A 5996-nucleotide genomic window follows, 5' to 3' on the forward strand; every position below is an offset into this window, starting at 1 on the left:
GGAACAATATACTCTGAGGATTACAAACTTCAATTTTCCTCCAGTTACTATTCAGTAAGTAGACCTCCTAATGTATTTTACAGATTACGGTGTCTTTTCATGGTCTTTGGCTGAGAAATGTCCGGTTTGGTTTGTTCGTACTGCTCAGGCGTTGGAAGCCACTGCCAGTTACGTGCAAACATACGTTTCTAGCTGGTATGGCAGAATGAAAGTTATCAGCAAGTATTTTGTGTTGGTTTCTTCCCATTTACTGTGCCAGACATGGCCTGGCAGCCCCATACAGAGGAGCCCCCATGGGAGGGTTGTCCCTGGGTGAAACAGCGGCGTAGGGAGGGATGCTCGGGGCAGTGGTCCCCAGGCAGCTGCGGCTGGGGCGGGGCAGGACAGCGGGGCCCAGCCCACTGACGGAGCGGAGGGGGAAATGTCAGGGGTGTGTGGATGGGGATGTCAAAGACATAGAGACAGCAAAAGAGGAGCCTGGGAATTTTGCATGCAACATTTTTTGTCTTTCGTCTGTCTTCTGAGAGCATGTAATTTGTAATGAAATTGAATATATATTGAAATGTCAACTCTGTTGTTCACAGTTTAGACCTTACTTCCAAATAAATCATAAAATCATAGAATGGTTTGGGTGGGAAGGGACCTTGAAGACCATCCAGTGCCACCCCCTGCCCTGGGCAGGGCCACCTCCCACCAGCCCAGGTTGCTCCAAGCCCCGTCCAACCTGGCCTTGAACACCTCCAGGGATGGGGCAGCCACAGCTTCTCGGGGCAACCTGCCCCAGGGGATCACCGCCCTCACAGGGAAGGATTTCTTCCTCTTCTCATCTCAATCTCCCCTCTTTCAGTGTAAAACTGTTCCCTGTTGTCCTTGTAAAAAGTCCCTCCCCAGCTCTCCTGTAGGCCCCAGTTTGGGACTGGAAGGCTGCAATAAGGTCTCCCTGAGCCTTCTCTTCTCCAGGCTGAATGCAGTTGAAGAGTGCCCAGAAGAGGGCAGGAGGGTGGGAAGCTGGTAAGGGGTGGGAGGAGATGGGAAGAGAACTGGTGCCCTCTCCTGATGGGAGAAGAACTGGTGCCCAGAGGAGTGCTGGTGTGGGAAACAAGGGCAGACGGGTGGGGAAGGAAGATGGGTAACGCTGGAGAGCAGCAGAAAAGACAACAGGAATGAGCTACACCAGTTTTTTTTATTGTTGGGGGCAGATGGATCTGGTGTCGCAGCTCGTCTCATTTGCACTGCCTGAAGTCAGCTGCAAATCCATGACTTTTCTGGAGAAACCAAGAAATACACACTGATGATGGCAGAGATGCTTATTCTCCATGAATCATGGCAAAACCATCTGGCTTTATAACTCAGGGCACAGAGAGTTTGGCCTTTTGTTGCTCCATCGGTCTCCACCCATCTGTCATTTTGGGTTGTATTTAGACGGTGGAGCTTCTCCCATGTGATAGAAATGTCTGTTTCATGACGGATTTAACTGTCTGATTTCGTGTATGACTCTGAAACTCCCCCAACTCAGCCTTAGCAGAGAACTGATTGAAATCTCTCGCTGTAGAAGTTCCCGGCCCATCGCTGCAAGCTCCTCACCACAGGTGCCACGTGCTGACATGTGGGCATAGTTTCTTCTTTACTTGTGGTTTAAAATGTTTCTGTTTACACTGGCACGTTGGGTAGAAACCGGAGGACTTAACATCACTTCCCCTCCCAAAAGCAGCTGAAAAATAAAAGAGTACTTTTGAAAAGAAAACCAGTCTGGAGTGTTTGGCAGAACTGTGGCTCAGGGAGGATGAGGAGGGTCGGGGATGTTTAAAGGGGGATCGAAGCTCCATCAGTGGTTTGCTCTGTGTGGGTTTTCTTATGTTCTCACTCAGAGTCGGTCCACAGATGAGAGGTGGAATGGGGAATCCTGGGCGGTGCTCAGGGAAGCTTTGGGCTGGCAGGATGCTCGGTGTGGGGCCGGGTACCAGCTCAGTCCTGGGGACAAGGGGGAGGTGGGTCAGAGTCTGGCCTGAGGTGCAGATTCTGACAGCTCGTGGTGGCCGGACAGTCCAAGTGGGGCTGGAGCTACGCCATGGGTGGCCCTGGGGATTAGGCATCAGGTGGGAGCACCTCTGCAGAGTGAGTGTTTTTTGTTTGGGTTCTCACAGCCCAGCTCCTCCTGGGTGCTCCACACGGTGCTCACACCACCGGGAGTGACTTGGCGGCCATGACAAGTGTTTGGCTATGTCCAGGCCCCCGAGTGAGGTTTGTCGTTAAGGTAAGAGTTAACGTTAATTTTCCATGTAAGGTTATGGTTGTATACTCCCAACTGGGCTTGGTCCTTGGTTGCTTGGGGGAAAAATATGCACAAGGTGTGGAAGCAGCCTTCCCGTGGGGGCTCACAAGAATGGGTCCACCACGAGGACCTCACCTGATGCACCCCAGGGGACCATGGGTGCCTTTGGTGCACCCCAGGGGAGCCCTGGCTCCATGGACGGTAGGTGATGGAGGGACTGGGACAGGCTGAGCTCAGGCTGTGGACCAGTGTCTGCCCTTTGCTCCCACCGCCAGCTCTAAAGGGGGAGGTGACAGCAGTTCCTACAGGAGGTATGGAACAGCCTACCTCTCCTTCCCCAGTCCTGGTGATTTGGCTCTGACCGCGAGGCCTTGGTGTTCCAGTCCAGCTCTGAACATTGCTGAGGTGGCAGCAAGTTATATGGAGCTGTGGCTGAGGGGCTCACTTGCTGAGCTGGATACCTCTGCCTTGGCATCTCCTGAGGATGCTCCGATTCCCCTGCCATGGACAGTGGACCACCCTAGCCCAGGGAAGCAGCTCCTGCAGCCCGCAGGGGCCTCTTGAAAAGAAATGGCCTGGTACCAAACCGAGCTGGATGCGAGCGTACAGAGCAAGGGTTGAAGAGAAGCCACCATCAAGGGCCCACCATTGTCAGGACTTGCCCCTTCGGCAGCTCTGTTGCCCAGGGCCTCCTCCCTGGACCAGTCCGAGGAGAGCTGGGCTGGTTTGCCAAATGCCACGCTGAGGCGTGGGGAGATGCTTGGCCCCTCGGTGCGGACGCGTGCTCCGGCGATGCCGGTGTCTCGCTCTGTGTGGGAGCAGGGAGCCCATGGCTTGGCTCGTGCGCCTCACTGCTGTGACAGTGTCCTGGCTTTGGCGACGCCTTCTAGCATCAGGAGGGTTATTAATTAATGGGAGAGCCTTTCTGTGCCCCCAGCCTGAGGGGCAGGAGGGGTTCCACCATAGCCTTAGCTGTGTCTGTCCAGTGGATGGTACCCATCTCATGGTACTGCTCAGGGCTGAGCTCTTATTTTGCAAAGGTCCCTTCCCTGTGGATGGGTACAGTCAGGATGGGTGGAGAAGTAGTTCCTGGAGAACAGCAGGCTGAAGAGAGAAGCGTGTGCTGAGAGATAGCTGGTGAAAGCCTCCCAAGAACTGATAAGCTCCAGAGCGCTGTTGAGTCTGCAGGGGCGGATAAACTCAGGACACCATAAGTCTGCTGAAGGTTTCTCAGGTCACCAGCATGCCGGAGCATGAGCAGCCAGCTGTGCAACCACAACCATATCCAAGGAGACAGAGGCTGCTCTGTGCGGACGGACTACAGGATTATGCCTGCTGCGAGAGCAGACCCTCTGGGAGACCTTCCAAATCTAGAAGGTTTGGCGACGCCTTCTAGCATCACACCACGAGGAGCCCCTGGCATGTCAGCATGACTCTCCACTCCTCAGTCAACAGCCAGCCTTGGTCCCATGTGGTGTGAGGGACTAGTTATCTCCTGGTAGTCGTAACAGCTTGAGTCCGTTAACAGTAATGTACTAACGAGGACAAGGTGTTCCAGTAACTGTCAGCCGTGACTTGACAGTGGATCTCTCTGTGTCTCCGCTGAGGGGGAGTGTTGGGAAGAGGGCAGATCCTCGGGTTGGGAGGAGTTGTTACAAATGTTCACCAAGAACTTTGAACCAAGAAAGAGCAGGTGATCTTCATACCTTCATTTGGACAAAAAGGCACTCAAATCATTTTGACGACCTGAAATCTGGATGGTAAATCAGCCTTTTTGTCATCATGGGGAGAATGTGAAGTCTCAGAGTCCTAAGTGTACAGGGAATGGACGGTTAAGGCTCACTGGGTGCAGTGGGTGATGGACCATCCTGGGGAGACCTCCCTGCAAGGACGTCGTGCACTGGATTCCTTGGGGACCAAAGGGGAACATACTCTGGCGGAAGAGGAAAGGGAAAGGCAGAGTTGTGCAGTCGTGGTGATACGAAGTCTGGAAGCTCATAATGTGTGAGGGGAACACAGACAAGCAGGACGGCACACCACTGCTGGCGGCGCCGGAGGCTGCGCTGAGCCCACTGCCTGTCTGTGGTGATGGCAAGACTGACAGCCCCAGACTGTGGGTGGAGATGGCACGAAGCTTCTGCATCCCTCACCTTTAGCTCATGCTGAGAACATCACAAGCGCTTTGCTGCCCAAACATTTCAGCGGCTGCAGCCCTTGGTCTGCTCCTAAAGGAGGAAGCCAGGAGCATCAAGGCTGATATTAAGCTGTGGAGCAGAGCACAAACCCAGCAAAGTGCTTCGTGCCTTCTCACGGCCAGAGCTCAACCTGATGCCACCGCTGCCAGGTGGGGCTTTGACTTCTCATTGCTACCAAGAGCAACAGATCTGGCACTGAGGTCAGACACAGCCTCTATCACATGGTTTTGATCAAATTTTTCAGTATCAAAAAAGAAAAACCCCAGCAGAGCGAACATTTCTTCCTTCCCCATCGCCTCAGCGAGTCACCCGGAGAGAGGTTGTGGCGTAGGCTGATGCCACCAACGTCACTTTGGCTTCTCTCCCTTGATTCCTCTGAGCTTTAATTTCCTCTTCTATTGCTTTTGCCACGTACCTCTCTAAGAACTAAGTGCGGAGAAATTATAGCAGCTAATATATGAACTTTAACGCGTTCACGGCACATGGGAAACAGGCGCTGCACACCTACACCACAGTTGGGGATGTGGGAGACGTGGGGCTTGCAGCCCCTTGGCCAACAGGTCTACACAAGGCTGCAGCGTTGAGCCGCCTGTCTGTGTTGCCCCCTTGGAAGCCACAGAAGGATTTAAAAGGTGACCAAGAGGTTTGTGGTCACCACTGGCCGTTACGGCAGACATCAAGTCATCCCTATGAGGGCTTCCAGGCAGCCGGGCTGGCTGCCCTCCCATTTTGCGCTCCGTATTCCACACCGCTCCCACGGGGCGATGGGCAGAAGCGCAAGGCGCTGCAGAGCCGGTGTCAGAAACACCACCGCACAGGAGACAGAATCACCGCCCAGCTTATCGCCGTCCGAATGGGACAGGGATGCTGCAGTACCAGGCGGCTCTTTGCTTTGCAAGAAAAGTCCTTCTGAAGTTAACTTCCCCAAACGCCGCAACGGTGGGGCGAAGAGGGCAGGGGGGGGTGTCTCGCTGGGAAGCGCGCCCCCCTCTTTCCCCGTTTGCTACAGAAAATATCAAAATCTCTGTAGGGTTTTTCTGCCACCGCATTGCGAGACTTGAAAACTGCTCGCTACGGGCTGTCGCTGCCGGTGGGGATATTGCTAAAAACTCCGCCTGAGGGCAGCCCAGCACCGGCCCCGCTGCTCTCTGCCCGGGAATTACCGCCTCTGAGCCGTACGCAGAGGTTTTTTTCTCCCTCAAAAGCGTGCCAGCTGCCGCTGCCTGGCGCACACAGATATTTGCTTAGAGCTTCTTTTATTTCAGCCTCACAAAATAAACCCCGCTTTACAAATCGATTGCAAAGCACCGGCGTTCATGAAGCGTCGACGCTGCTCTGGACCGGCTCTGAAAAAAGCCGGTTAGCTTCTGTCACCCTTCAGGTTTAGTTCTCGCTGGGGCTTTTTGCCCTCCTCCCCAAGCCGAATGTGCAGTCCTCTCTGATTTCGACTTTTGAAACAATCTGCGATTTCCCTCTCGCTGTTTGTAGCGCCCCCGTGCCGGTGGGGGGGGTGGTGGGCTGCTGGGGGG

This window comes from Charadrius vociferus, unplaced genomic scaffold, assembly GCF_000708025.1.
Source record: "Charadrius vociferus isolate BGI_N301 unplaced genomic scaffold, ASM70802v2 scaffold1279, whole genome shotgun sequence".
NCBI classification, from domain to species: Eukaryota; Metazoa; Chordata; class Aves; order Charadriiformes; family Charadriidae; genus Charadrius; species Charadrius vociferus.